Raw genomic sequence first — 16,248 nt, forward strand, 5'->3', positions numbered from 1 at the left:
ATAAAACTGAAACCCTGACAACCACCCAAAATTCTTTTCTCATACTCCATGTTATCAGTAAACTTCCTGGTTGGTTTCTAATCATGCTGTTATTGCTGCTCATATCTCACATGGAGCATCAAAAAAGTCTATGCCAGACAGAGAAATACACATGACAAGCACATTTTCTGGGTGTTGATGTCAGTGGTTAATGGCAAGGCTGCTGTCTTCCTGTTGTACTTGATGCTTTTCAAAATTAAAGTCACTGCATGAAACCTGAACTTCAATTGCAGGAAAATAATAGCACTTTCTTGTTTTCAAATCATTACCAAAGTTAATTCTTGATGCTTTCAATGGTTCCAATATGGTATATTTCAAAATGCAAATAACCCAATTAAATAAGCTGTATGGGTAGGAAAGCATGCAAAACTCATGCAGCACAGCAATAACATTTATGGTCCAGAAAAAATATAATAAAAAATCTTATTATAGAATTGGAATATTTGTATATACAGTGATATTTGGGTGTTGGATAATAAGCAAGTATAATGTACAACTAACTTCATAAATTTTGGACAGATTTGGAACAGAAAGCACTGAATAATTAACATAAATTACAAATCAAAATTAATTTAGCAGACTGAGAATTCTTGTAGTTGGACTAGAAAGCATTTGTGTAACAACATACTAGTATTTGAACAGATAAGTAATCTGTTATGGGATGAGATGGTGATGATGTTGAAGTTATGAACAACATAGAAAAGTCACTAAAAAGCCTATTTAATAATTGCACATTAAATATATTACTTAATTGTGGCTATAATAAACACATATGGAAAGAATTGGTTGACTAGGTTTTTTTTTCATTCAGAGTACAAATTTGTTTGTTTTTATTTATGTTGGTTATAAAGTCCTCCTGAGGACAACTCATCTTTTGAATGAACAGTTGCATGACTCCTTCCCAAGCAATCATACAGTTTATGAATTATGCCTTCAGAATCACTCACTCATGGCTTCTTCTGAATTATTGACTCAATGCAATTCAATAGGATGTTTCTAATTATTCTAAGAAGAATATCTCAATAATCCAAGTAAAATATCGTAACTCAGAACTACTTCCCTATTTATGTTTTTTGGATTCTTTTACAATTGAGATATTTCAATTTCAACTGAGTTGAAATATAGGCTTAGAAATAGTATAGGACTTCTAGCAGTTTATAAATGATTTAAAATAGTTTTATTTAATGAACTATTTTCAGTAAAATTTGAATGAATATAACTCTCTTAATGGTTCATAAACAATAATATTAGGAAATGATTTTATTTTCAATAACTCTCCAGTTAATTCATATATGTAAAGAGATGTTAGAACAATCAGAATTCACTTAAAAAGACTTTTATACTTTATGAATTTAACATCAAATTATAACTTTTTGGATAAAAGTAGATGCTATGAGGCAAAGTATGTGTGCTTTGTCCCCAAGAGGAGACATTTAAACCAAATGATATTATATTTAAAAACAACATGAAATGTAGGCATCCCTAGAATACTTAGACAAAATATCTACCAATCAACTGGGCAAGAGGAAAGAGAAAACTCACAGCCTATATTGGCTCATAGGTAAGATCTACTCACAAAAAACTATCTTTTGAACAGAAAGAACCTCCAAATAGTGGTTCTTTAAGCACATTCTGTAGCAATTTTCAAGAAATACTCTAATGAGAGAAACAATCATTTCAAATCATAAAAAATAATTTTGACTCAATAAAGAAAGGGGCAGCTTAGTATACGAATACTCTAAGAGTCTCCAAACCAGAAGACCTAGATTTTGGTGCTAAGGATATAGAAAACCAATTGAATGTTTACCTAGCATCTGTACAGTTCTTGGTTCAATCTATCTCCTGTACAATGAAAAGAATCTATACTTTTTAATAGTCCCTAAAATAATCTAACTAGATTACTAGAAATAATCTAACTAGATATCTTTCTTTTTCAGTTTCATATCTTGTACTTTATTTAATCAGTTTTACATTTCTATTTTATTAAAGTTTATTAATGCTAACTCCTCAACATTTCTTAGTCATTTGAAGTTTTAGAGAATGATATAACTCCTTTATTGCCCTCTGTTTTAAATTTTAAAAAAGCAAATAATTTTGAGCAGGGATTTCCCTGTTGTCTTCTTTATTTTCATTCTCTGACACTATCCTAGGTATGTGCCTGATTCCATGTATGATGTGATACTCAAGCAAGGAAAATGAGCAAAAGGCTCAGGTGACAAAGCTTCATAGAAGCAATAGGATAATTGACCCCTGCCAAGCAATTCTGTAGCCAAGCAATTCCGTAGTTTCTGCAGATTTACTTGCTTTATGAAAAGAATATCTAGTGCAGTATTTTACTGAAGAAATACATATTAAAGTATCAAACTAGGGCTTTATAAAAATGAAGTGATTTAGCCTTAATAATTCTGTACACTTGACTAATATCTGCATTATGCATTACAGCATTATTAGGATGCCATTGCTCTCTTTATTTCTCATATGGAAAAACCCTGAGAATCTAGGATTTAACTCAGTAGTAGAACACACACTCAGCATATGTACATAAGATGTTAGATTTAATTCCCAGCACAAAAAAACTAAGAGTGGGAAAACAAAAACTGGAAAAGCTTGAGTCTCTGAAAGCTTGGACAATGTCACCTAGGTGTGCCTAATAACAAATAAGGAAGTTGGCATATAAAGAACATGTGTTCTGTCCCTCATTTGCCAATTCCTTCTATGGTCTTGAAAGCACCAAACAAATAAGAATTTCACAGCATGAGTGCTTCCTCCTTTTGTTCTGCATTTTCTTTCTGCTTGCCTATTAACTGTAAAGAAGATCCTTAATGAGTGAAGTTAAATCTCAGAATGTTTTCTAAGCAAGGAAACCCTTGTAGTGTGGTTAATAGAGAGTGCTTTGAAAATCAAGACCTGGGCTAAGGTAAACAGATACAGTGGTACAAATTTAAAACAGTGGAAATGTCAATGCGAAGTTAACACTATCCTACCTAATAATTCCAACTGAAAACTTCGAAGAGGATTCTACAGTCACAGGTGCCAGAAAACAGAGTGAAAAAAAGTAAATGCAGTTACAAATCAACATTGTAAACTCTGAGAACAACATTGAGATATTAACAATTGATGTGATCAGAGTCTGATATTCTCCATTATTTAAAATGTTTTAGTGTACTATACTTTTGTGATAGAGTTTTATACTAATTGTAATTCCAGATGCATACGCTAACATCTCTTTTAAATTCTTCATTCAGTATCTTCAACCCATAATATCTTTCAAGTTCAAAGCAATTACAGACTGTCAACTAAGTATGGAATATATATATATACTTAAATTTAGTAGTTCAGTCACTCCTAAAACTTCTAAATTTCTCTAAATTTCTAAATGCACTCTTGCTCATGAAAACTCATGTGCTTTATGTCTGACACCTCCACTCTTAAAAGTAAACTTCAAATCAAATATGTTATAAGAGCAGAGACCTTTTCATTTGTGGCTGTTTAGACCACATACTTCCATATTTACAGCAGCTGACTTGAACTACTGTTATCACTCTCCAGTTTGATCTTCTCTTCCCTGAACCCTACATTATTGGCAATGAGTCATTGGTCTTCTGAACATTTCACTATTGTTACTTTCAAAGATTATTGAATTAATCTAATATTAATATTCTACATATATCACTAACTTCATTAGTAAATCTATCGCAATTCCCTATTTTACAAATACTGTTGCCTGAATCACTAGAGTTCTTTAAAATCTTTACGATGCTATCATGAAATCTCTAGTTCTTTTTCATATATTTTATACAAATGTTATTTATTTTCTCCTCTCTGTGTATCACCATTACTTTATTTCATATTTTATCCTTGACTTAATACTGATCCATGTATAACAAAATTGCACATATCATTCAAGTATGTTGAAATACCATAAACATTTTGGAGGAACAGGTGCCCGTTATTGAACAGTGCTGCAGTATGACCAAGGACCGAAACTCAACAACCTTGATGCACTAGAATGTATTCAACTATGACTGCCAGGATGCTGTGCTCTCTCATATTTCCTCTACTCTATCTTTGGGTACCAATTTTATTCCTATCTGCCCCTCACTCGCATCCCTCATCCTTGGAGTCCAAAACATGTTGAAATTACAAGGTTATATTTTAAATTATTGAAAATAAATACATATGCATCTTAATATAAACATAAATAAATTCCAGTCACATAAAAGGAATATTCTTATTTCTTAAGCATGGTAGCCTATTCAGTTTTTCCTATGCCAGTATTATTGTAGTGGTGTAAGTTCAACACAAATTATTTACCATGTAATGGGATGTAGCATGGAGGAACATAAGGTAATTAAAAGTAATTTTCAGAGAAAAATTGCTGATTATAGAGTTATCAACATGTCATGAAATTAATGGAGTTTATCTTTATTTGTTCTTGTTCATTTGAAAGTAATTTTACAAAATACTTACATTTAGCTAAGTTCATATACTTATTCTGTATAGAATTATAGAATATCCTGAATTATATTGAGCATTTAAATATATAATATTTACTTTTTGGATCATTTTCCTAAATTACATAATACTAAATTGTGTTAGAGTTCAGTGCTAGTTTAATTTAGCAACATTCTTGGAATCATTTACTTGAGGGTGTATGCATATGTGTAAGTTTTTATATCTGAGAAAGATGGAGAAAGAGCACTGAAGAAGAGTGAGGGACTCTGATATTTCCAAAGGCTTAATTCAAAATGGCAGTAATTAGCCCCGTGTTACCACAATGTTCTGGTCTTTGCAAATCTTCTGCATTAAGTGAGAAGAACCACTTCAAGCAGCAGCTTGCTGCCAGAGTATTCCCAGAGGGAAAGCTATTCATTTTCAGTAATCTATTTCACTATGCTTTGGAATAAAATGAACAAAATGGTGTAGATAGTCTCTTATACTCCATCCAACCTCCTGGGTACTCTAAATTCCTGACTTTCATCTGGATCTGGGCTACCTATCAGCCTAGTTTTCATTGTTTCCTGGACTTTGTTGAGCAGTGATCAGCAATCAGACAATATGTGTTTCTTTGGTTTGTATGAAGATCATGTATTCATTCATAGAGTTACTACTTCGATAAGTCATGCAAATTGGATGACAAACAGAAGTCTGGAGGATCCACTTAAACAAACTTCTGTATTGATGTTATTTATGATTCCTTGATTATGAATGTTTTTCCTGTCTTTATCTTCATTTATCTTCACTGCATGACACACAAAAGGAATTAAACTACATTTCAAATAATTGATACCTGTACTTATCTTGGCAAAGAAAGAGGGCTATTTTATTTATCTAATTACAGTATAAAAAGATTTAACATGATTGAGGATGTGGAAACTCTTTCAACTTAGTTCTTTAACTATTGTGATGATTTGAATGCCTGTCATTAAAATTATTCACTTATTTTAAAAACATACACAAACAAAGCATTACTTTATCAAGCTTGTATATTGAATTATCTGCCAGTTATCATACATGCAGAAAGCTAAAAATACAACATTGATTTCTAGAATAATTAAGTTTGTAATAGATAAATTAATGTGAATAAAAAGATCTACAGAGTTCTTAAAGGACAGCTTTGGAACACCTGAAGTGTAAATATCAGAGAAAAATACTGATAGTGGACAGAAGAAGTCAATGCTGTTACCCATTAGCTCCATGGGCCTTCTATAAAGAAGTAGTAACTTGTTGAGCCATATTTTCCATGCATACTGGTCTTGTTCAAATTTATATTTGGAATAATTAATGTGTAGAAAAAAGGATGTTCTAAAATGCTAACTCTTCTTAGGTAAAAGTATAAAACTGCCCATAATTTCTGAAAGTCTTGCATTTCAGATTAATTTATGTAATATTAGAGTTCTTTAATATTTCTATTTAAACACGGAGTAGCATCAATATCGGTTGAAGTATCCACTTTTATCTCCTTGTACAAATTTCAACTCCAAGTAAATTAAGGACCTCCACATAAAACCAGATACACCAAATCTAATAGAAGAGAAAGTGGGGGAGAGCTTCCAGCACATAGGCACAAGGGAAAATTTCCTAAACAAAATACCAATGACTTATGCTCTAAGATCAACAATAGACTCTCATACCTTCCCCATCAATGTGCTTTCTCTTTTTTTTTGTAACTATAAGACGAATCATTACTTTATTATTTCTGTAAGTTATTCTTTGGTCATGAGCTATGGTCACAGCAACATAACAGGGACTAATAAATATACAATGCATTTTGTATTTCTGTTCTTGACATGAAAAAGTAAAGTATTTGAAATGTAGAATAAATTTACAATAATAACCATATACACATATGTAGTCATATCATGCTCATTTATCTATCATCTATCTATGTATCTATCTTTCGGTCTATTTATCTATCCTATCTATCTCTTTTTCACAAGAGTATTTAACTACATACAATGAATTGAGCAATATTTTGATTAATGAATGAGTGAAAACACACTGAGAAGCAAGTATAATATAACAGATGAGAACACAGAAGATCTAGATTCAAATCTATCTTTATTAGTGGTGGTTTGAATATGAATAGAGCCCTGAGGCCCATATTCTTGGTCAACATGGAGTGGCATTATTTGAGAAGGATTAGGTGTGGTCTTATTGGAAGAAAGGTTTCCCTGGATGCGGGCTTTGTGGTTTCAAAAGTCCAAAGTCATTGCTCTCTCTCTCTCTCTCTCTCTCTCTCTCTCTCTCTCTCTCTCTCTCTCTCTGACTGCAAATCAGATTTTGGCTCTTAGCTACTTCTTCAGAATCAAACATTCCATGCCCTGCATAATGACGGTAATGGACTAAGCCTCTGAAACTGTAAGCAAATCCCCAATTAAATGCATTCTTTCATAAGTATTGCCATACTCACAGTGTCTCTTCACAGAAACAGAACAGTGACTAAGGCATCATTAAATGTCTGGATTCAAGTCCATTTTTATGAATTCCATGTGACTTTTTAATACACTTGAGATTGCATCAATCTCCAATTTTTTGGCATTTATTTCATGACATAGAAGCTCAACTATGTCTGTTTTTGGTTAATGATACATTGTATTACTTTCATAGAAATCTTGGAAGATGACAATATTGAAGAGTTCCAACATTGTTGGAGAGGGTGACTGAATGTTACAGTTAAATAAATATCAGGAGAGACAGTATTGCCAAAAGTTCTCTCACAATGTAGAAGGCCTTATAACTGGAGTTAAAAAACATCTTGAGCTGTGGATGCTAAGAACTTGAACTGGGTATTTTGTAAATCCAATATTGATATTAACCACTGGGCCATTTATCTAGCCCAGAAAACAACTTTATTTTTTTTTTAATTATCCAATTTTCTGGGTCTAAGATATATTCATCAATATATATAGTTCAAAATTTTCATTATATTTGCTTATTTTGCATCATAATTACAAGCCAAGAAACTGGAAAGGGGTCATCAGATAGGGGCTATCTTAATGATAGATGATAGCACACTATGAATAAAATGAAAGCAATGAAGCAAAGTAGTAGGGCTGCCAATACTTAAGCAGGGCAGGGAACAGTGATATGAGGGATGCCCAAGAGTGAGGGAGAAAAGTTAATGTAATGCAAAGGTATATGAAAACACAGTAAGAAAATCTGTTATCTCATAGCCCAAGTAAAACTATTATTGGAGGTAAATGTGATATAAAAGAAAGTTAGGGACTAGATACTGAGGGCTGAATGATGATGTGAGGCTTCAGGCATGGAAGGGGAGGGAAGCAGGTTTCATTTATTAGGATGAACAGAATGAAAGATGTAGAAAAAATCATCATAGAATCCCATGTGTTAGTAAGCTCATTTCAAAATATAACTTTAAAAATAAAATAGGTCAAACAAAATTGCCTTGCATGGGCAAACAATGCTAGTTCCATAAGATACATATTATTAAATTAATATTTCAATGCTTGATGTGGAATACTTCCATAAAAGTGTGGCCTGAATGTTTTCCCAAACAACACAGGTTATCGACATTTTTCCCAGTTAACCACAATAACTACATGGTAAGTCCCTATTGTTTAAGACAATGCACACACACACACACACACACACACACACACACACATACACACCACACAATATTCTTGTAGCCCAGACAGAAATCAATCTGAAGCCAACTAGAAAACTTCTTTCTGTTGATGAGAAGATGCTATGCAGGCTACTGGAAAGGTAAGAATGAACATCAGTAGTTTATCCAGAGTTTGACCCTGCATGCAATAATACTGACTTCTCAAATAGACTTACCCGATAGTGCACTAGTGGCCTGATGCTTACTGGGTAGCTAATCACTTTCTGATAGAATATGATGCCAGATTCACAGGAGGGAATTTGTGTCTGGTTATGTAAATGTGAAAAGGTGGAAGGATCTTAGACACTAAGGTAGAATCTATTATCTTCTCCCCCCACGCTGTCCTTTTTTATTAGATATTTTCTTTCTTTACATTTCAAATGTAAACCCTTTCATGGTTTCCCCTCCAAAAACTCCCTAATCCATCCACCTCCCCCTACTTTTTTGAGGGTATTCCATTTTTCACCCACCCACTCCATCTTCCCTGTCCTGGAGTTCCCCTACACTGGGGTATCCAGTCTTCATAGGAACAAGGGCCTCTCCTCACACTAATGTCCAATAAGGCCATCTTCTGCTACATATGCAGCTGGAGCCATGGGTCGCTCCATGTGTGTACTCTGTTTGGTGGTTTAGTCCCTGGGAGCTCTGGGGTGTCTGGTTGATTGATATTGTTGTTTTTCATATGGAGCTATAAACCCATACAGCTCCTTCACTCCTACTCTAACTCTTCTATGGGGGACACCATGCTAAGTCCAATGTTTGGGTGTGAGCATTTACCTCTGTATTTCTCAGTTTCTGGCAGAACCACTCAGGAGACAGCTGTATCAGGCTTCTGTCAGCAAGAACTTCTTGGCATTCATAATAGTGTCTGGCTTAAGTAACTGTATATGGGAAGGATGCACAAGTGGGGCAGAATTTGAATAGCCTTTCTGTCAGTATCTGTTCCATACTGTGTCACTATATCTCCTCCCAAGGGCATTTTGTTCCCCCTTCTAAGAAAAATCGAAGCACCCACACTTTCGTCTTCCTTCTTCTTGAGCTTCATGTGGTTTGTGAGTTGTATCTTGGGTATTCTGAGCTTTTGGGCTAAAATCTACTTACCAATGAGTGCATACCATGTATATTCTCCTGTAATTGTGTTACCTCACACAGAAGGATGTTTTCTAGTTCCATCCATTTGCCTAAGAATTTCGTGAATTCATTGTTTTTAATAGCTGAGTAGTACTCCATTGTGTAAATGTATCATATTTTCTGTATCCATTCCTCTGCTGAAGGACATCTGGGTTCTTTCCAGCTACTGGCTATTATAAATATGGCTGCTGTTAACAGAGTGGAGCATGTGTCCTTGTTATATGTTACAGCATCTTTTGCATATATGCCCCAGAGTAGTACAGCTGGGTCCTCAGGTAGTACTATGTCCAATTTTCTGATGAACCACAAAACTGATTTCCAGAATGATTGTATGAGCTTGCAATCCCACCAACAATAGAGGAATAGTTCTTTTTTCTCCCCATCATCACCAGCATCTACTGTCACCTGAGTTTTTGACCTTAGCCATTCTAACTGGTGTAAGGTGGAATCTCAGGGTTGTTTTCATTTGCATTTCCCTAATGCCAAAGAATGTTGAACATTTCTTTAAGTGCTTCTCAATCACTAGGCATGTCCTATTGACAGGGTCCTTTTTCTTAATGAAACTTTGCAATTTTATGAGATTCTGTTTGTCAATTCTTTATCTTAGAGCTTAAGTCACTGGTGTTCTCTTCAGGAAATTTTGACCTGTGCCCATGTGTTAGAGGCTCTTCTCAACTTTCTCTATTAGTTTTAGTGTGTCTGGTTTTATGTGGAGGTCCTTAACCTATTTGAATTTGAGCTTTGTACAAGGGAGAGAAGAATGGATCGATTTGCATTCTTCTACAAGATGACCTCCAGTTGAAAAAGCACCATTTGTTGAAAATACTCTTTTTTTGACTGGATGGTTTTAGCTCCTTTGTCAAAGATCAAGTGACCATAAATGTGTGGGTTCATTTCTAGATCTTCAATCCTGTTCCACCGATTTACCTGCCTATTTCTGTACCAGAAATAGGCAGTGTTTTTTGGTTTTGTTTTTATTTTACTTTTTTTTTTATCACATTTGGTCTGTTATACAGCTTGAGGTTAGGGCTGGTGATTCCCCCAAAAGTTCTTTTATTATTGATAGGGTTTTTATAAATTCAGATGAATTTGGAAATTGCTCTTTCAAACTCTATGAGGAATTGAGCTGAAAATTTGACGGGGATTGCATTGAATCTATACATTGCTTTCATCAATGTTCAATTTTACTATATTAATCCTGCCAATCCACAAGCATAGGAGACTTTTTCATCTTCTTAGATCTACGTCAAATTCTTTCTTCAGGGACTTGAACTTCTTGCCATACAGATCTTTCACTTGCTTGATTAGAGTCACACCAAGGTAGTATATATTATTTGTGACTGTTGTGAAGGGTGTCATTTCCCAAATTTGTTGCTCAGCGTCTTTATCCTTTGTCTATAGGAAGGCTTCTGATTTGTTTGAGTTAATTTTGTATCCAGCCACTTTGCAGAAGTTGTTTATCAGCTATAAAAGTTCTCTGGATAACTTTTTGCAGTCACTTAAGTATACTATCACATCATCTGCAAATACTGACATTTTGACTTCTTACTTTCCAATTTGCATACCTTTGACCTCTTTTTTTTTGTTCGATATAATTTATGTACATTTCAAATGATTTCCCCTTTTCTAGCCCCCCACTCCCCGAAAGTCCCATAAGCCCCCTTCTCTTCCCCTGTCCTCCCTCCCACCCCTTCCCACTTCCCCATTCTGGTTTTGCCCAATATTGTTTCACTGAGTCTTTCCAGAACCAGGGGCCACTCCTCCTTTCTTCTTGTATATCATTTGATGTGTGGATTATGTTTTGGGTATTCCAGTTTTCTAGGTTAATAACCACTTATTAGTGAGTGCATACCATGATTCACCTTTTGAGTCTGGGTTTCCTCACTTAGTATGATGTTCTCTAGCTCCATCCATTTGCCTAAGAATTTCATGAATTCATTGTTTCTAATGGCTGAATAGTACTCCATTGTGTAGATATACAACATTTTTTGCATCCACTCTTCTGTTGAGGGATACCTGGGTTCTTTCCAGCATCTGGCAATTATAAATAGGGCTGCTATGAACATAGTAGAGCATGTATCCTTATTACACGGTGGGGAATCCTCTGGATATATGCCCAGGAGTGGTATAGCAGGATCTTCTGGAAGTGAGGTGCCCAGTTTTCGGAGGAACCGCCAGACTGATATCCAGAGTGGTTGTACCAATTTGCAACCCCACCAGCAGTGGAGGAGTGTTCCTCTTTCTCCACACCCTCTCCAACACCTGCTGTCTCCTGAATTTTTAATCTTAGCCATTCTGACAGGTGTAAGATGAAATCTTAGGGTTGTTTTGATTTGCATTTTCCTAATGACTAATGAAGTTGAGCATTTTTTAAGATGCTTCTCTGCCATCCGAAGTTCTTCAGGTGAGAATTCTTTGTTTAACTCTGTACCCCATTTTTTAATAGGGTTGTTCAGTTTTCTGGAGTCTAACTTCTTGAATTCTTTATATATATTGGATATTAGCCCTCTATCTGATGTAGGATTGGTGAAGATCTTTTCCCAATTTGTTGGTTGCCGATCTGTCCTCTTGATGGTGTCCTTTGCCTTACAGAAACTCTGTAACCTTATGAGGTCCCATTTGTCAATTCTTGCTCTTAGAGCATATGCTATTGGTGTTCTGTTCAGAAACTTTCTCCCTGTACCGATGTCCTCAAGGGTCTTCCCCAGTTTCTTTTCTATTAGCTTCAGAGTGTCTGGCTTTATGTGGAGGTCCTTGATCCATTTGGATTTGAGCTTAGTACAAGGAGACAAGGATGGATCAATTCGCATTCTTCTGCATGCTGACCTCCAGTTGAAGCAGCACCATTTGTTGAAAAGGCTATCTTTTTTCTATTGGATGTTTTCAGCCTCTTTGTCGAGGATCAAGTGGCCATAGGTGTGTGGGTTCATTTCTGGATCTTCAATCCTGTTCCATTGATCCTCCTGCCTGTCACTGTACCAATACCATGCAGTTTTTAACACTATTGCTCTGTAGTATTGCTTGAGGTCAGGGATACTGATTTCCCCAGATTTTCTTTTGTTGCTGAGAATAGTTTTAGCTATCCTGGGTTTTTTGTTGTTCCAGATGAATTTGATGATTGCTCTTTCTAACTCTGTGAAGAATTGAGTTGGGATTTTGATGGGTATTGCATTGAATCTGTATATTGCTTTTGGCAAAATGGCCATTTTAACTATATTGATTCTACCGATCCATGAGCATGGGAGGTTTTCCCATTTTTTGAGGTCTTCTTCCATTTCCTTCTTCAGAGTCTTGAAGTTCTTGTCATACAGATCTTTCACATGTTTGGTAAGAGTCACCCCAAGATACTTTATACTGTTTGTGGCTATTGTGAAGGGATTACGCTGATACCAAAGCCACACAAAGATCCAACAAAGAAAGATAACTTCAGACCAATTTCCCTTATGAACATCGATGCAAAAATACTCAATAAAATTCTTGCCAACCGAATCCAAGAACACATCAAAACGATCATCCACCATGATCAAGTAGGCTTTATCCCGGGAATGCAGGGTTGGTTCAATATACGGAAATCCATCAATACAATCCACTACATAAACAAACTCAAAGAACAAAACCACATGGTCATTTCATTGGATGCTGAAAAAGCATTTGACAAAATTCAGCATCCTTTCATGCTTAAAGTCTTGGAGAGAACAGGAATTCAAGGCCCATACCTAAACATAGTAAAAGCAATATACAGCAAACCTGTAGCCAGCATCAAACTAAATGGAGAGAAACTTGAAGCAATCCCACTGAAATCAGGGATCAGACAAGGCTTCCCCCTTTCTCCTTATCTTTTCAATATTGTACTTGAGGTGCTAGCTCAGGCAATTTGACAACATAAGGAGGTCAAAGGGATACAAATTGGAAAGGAAGAAGTCAAACTATCATTATTTGCAGACGACATGATAGTCTACCTAAGTGACCCAAAAAACTCCACTAGAGAGCTCCTACAGCTGATAAACAACTTCAGCAAAGTGGCAGGTTATAAAATCAACTCAAGCAAATCAGTGACCTTCCTATACTCAAAGGATAAGCAGGCTTTGACCTCTTTTTGTTGTCTAATTGCTCTGGCTAGGACTTCAAGTACTTTATTGAATAGATACAGAGAGAGGGAGCAGCTTTGCCTACACCACGATGTTAGTGAGATTTCTTCAAGTTTCTCTCCATTTGATTTGATGTTGCTGTATTTTGTTTTACCATGCTGAAGTATGATCCTTAAATTCGTGATCTTTCTAAGACTTGTATCATGAAGAGTTGTTGAATTTTGTCAAATGCTTTCTGTGCATCAAGAGAAATAATCATGTGGTTTTTTTTTTTCGTTAAGTTTGTTTATGTAGTGACCATCCCTGCAACCCTGGGATGAAGTCTACTAAATCAGGTTGGATGATTGTTTTCACATGTTCTTGGATTCAGTTTGTGAACGTTTTATTGAGTATTTTTGCACTGATATTTATAAAGGAAACTGGTCTGAAGTTCTCTTTCTTTGTTGGGTCTTTGTGTGGTTTTGGTATAAGCATAATTGTAGCTTTATGAAACAAAATGGGTAGTGGTCCTTCTGTTTCTATTTTGTGAAATAGTTTGAAGAGTATTGGTATTGGTATTTGGTCTTCTTTGAAGGTCTGATAGAACTCTGCACTAAGCTCATGTAGTCCTGAACTCTTTTGGTTGATAGTCTTTTAATGACTACTTTTATTTCTTTGGGGTTATGAGACTATTTCGAGAGTTTATCTGATCCTGATTTAACTTTAGTACCTGGTGTCTATCTAGAAATTTGTCCATTTCATCCAGATTTTCCAGTTTTGTTGAGTATAGGCTTTTGTAGCAGCTATCTGATGATTTTTTTTTTTTTGGATTTCCTTAGTTTCTCTTTGTTATGTCTCCCTTTTCTTTTCTGATTTTGTTAATTTGGATACTGTCTCTGTGACCTCATGTTAGTCTGGATAAGGGGATTATCTATCTTGTTGATTTTCTCAGTGAATCAGCTCCTGTTTTGCTTTAGTTTTTTTTTTGTTTGTTGTTTGTTTTGTTTTGTTTTTTTTGATTCTTTGTACAGTTCTTTCTGTTTCTACTTGGTTGATTTCAGCCCTGAGTTTTATTATTTTTAAATGACTATGTTGTTAAATTTATTTCTAAATATTTCTGCTTGTACCCAGCTACATAGGATCCTCTGAAAAACAATCATTGTGATTTATTTTTCCAGTAGGAAGCAATCAATGAAAAGACTCAGAACTGGTCAAAATCGTAAGAATAAGTAGCTGCACGTGCTTATCACCAAATGTGTCTTATTTATCATCCCCCTGTCCAGGGTCAGGAACTATTATGAAAGCATATAAGAGTCAGAGTTTGAGAAAGAATCCTATGAAATGCTGTCTTATAGCTATTGCATTTATGACTCTACAGAAGCTGTTTACTTGCACAAAACTTGCACAACACCAAGCCAACCAGTCTTCAGCATTTGAAGAAGAACAGTTCACTAATCTCAACCTCTAACTGAGTAGGTATTAGCATTTGATACTTTCTAGGGGAATTAAAATAACTTTTCTTTAGGGTTGTGGCCACCAGTAGATGGTCTATTGACCAGTGGTTAGCACTATCCCCTTTTTATATGAGCAGAACTAATAGGACATAGTAGAATATTTTAGAAGGAGGAGGAGGTGGGGAGGAAGAGGAGAAAGAAAAGAGAATGAGGGAGAAGATGAGGAGAAAGGAAGGAAAGGGAGAAAAAAGAGTTGATGCCAGAGGAGGAAGAGAATAAGGACACAGATAGGTTATTTAAAGACAAAAAATATTTTATCCTGCTTAGCTGTTAGTGTCAACTTGACACATCCTTGAATTACAAAGGAAGAGGGAACTGTAATTTGAGAATCATTTTATCAGATTAGATTTTGGTATGACTATGGAACATTATCTTGATGTAGATGGGCACAGTCTTGGTGTTACCATTCTTAGGGTACTGGTTCTGGACTTATTTTTAAAAATAATAAGAGCTAACTGAATAGAAGCCAGTGACTGATCCAGAAATCAACATTCCCTTGTTTTCTGCTACAGATATTTCATGAGTGTCCGGATTGTCCTCAATGACAGATTATGATATTGTGGATGGGCCTTGTGCTGTTCTTGTGAATCAATCCCCTAATGAATAAGGGAGCCAATCTCTGGGCAAGTAGGCAGGACTTCCAGGTTGGACAGAAGAAGAGAGGAAGCAGAGGAGAGTTAAGTCCTTTTGGAATGGGGACAACATGTGGGCAAGATGTAACTGCTAGAGTTTCCTAGTATCATGGCAGATCCATAACAATTCTCCACCAGAGGAATCGGAGTTTAATAATGCTTACAAGATTATGTTTTAGTTGTTGTACCAAGAGATTGAGTTACCATTGTTTCTGAACTAAGTTTGTTGTGTTTTCCTTCAAGTGGTAGCTCTTCTGGGTTCAAAAGAGAAAGGTGCAGCGACAAAGTATGGGTTTGCCAGATGCACATCAGAAAGACCATGGGGAAATTGAAGCACAGGATTAGAGTGGTAGCAACCCACCAGTGGGAACTTAGTGATCTGGGTGGAGAGATTATAAATCAGAATCTCCATGAGATAAAAAGAGGTTGGCCATTGCCTGCAGGTGCATAGCTGGCCAGCAGGCCTGGGTAGAGAGTTGGCAGCACAAGAGCTGGAATATGCTGGCTCATCTTTTTAAATACTTCCATCAACATTGTTACATGAATGCTTTTAAGCCAAATAAACCCATTTCATACCTAGTTGCTCCTGTCAGAATATTTTACCACACCGGGAAAATGGAAACCAGTACAAAATATCGTACCAGATGAGTAAGGTTGTTGCTTATATAAACATGACCATATAGTTTTCTATTCCTTTGGACTTTCTCTTTTTTTTTTAATTGAAAATTACATGA

This window comes from Apodemus sylvaticus, chromosome 2, assembly GCF_947179515.1.
Source record: "Apodemus sylvaticus chromosome 2, mApoSyl1.1, whole genome shotgun sequence".
Taxonomy (NCBI): domain Eukaryota; kingdom Metazoa; phylum Chordata; class Mammalia; order Rodentia; family Muridae; genus Apodemus; species Apodemus sylvaticus.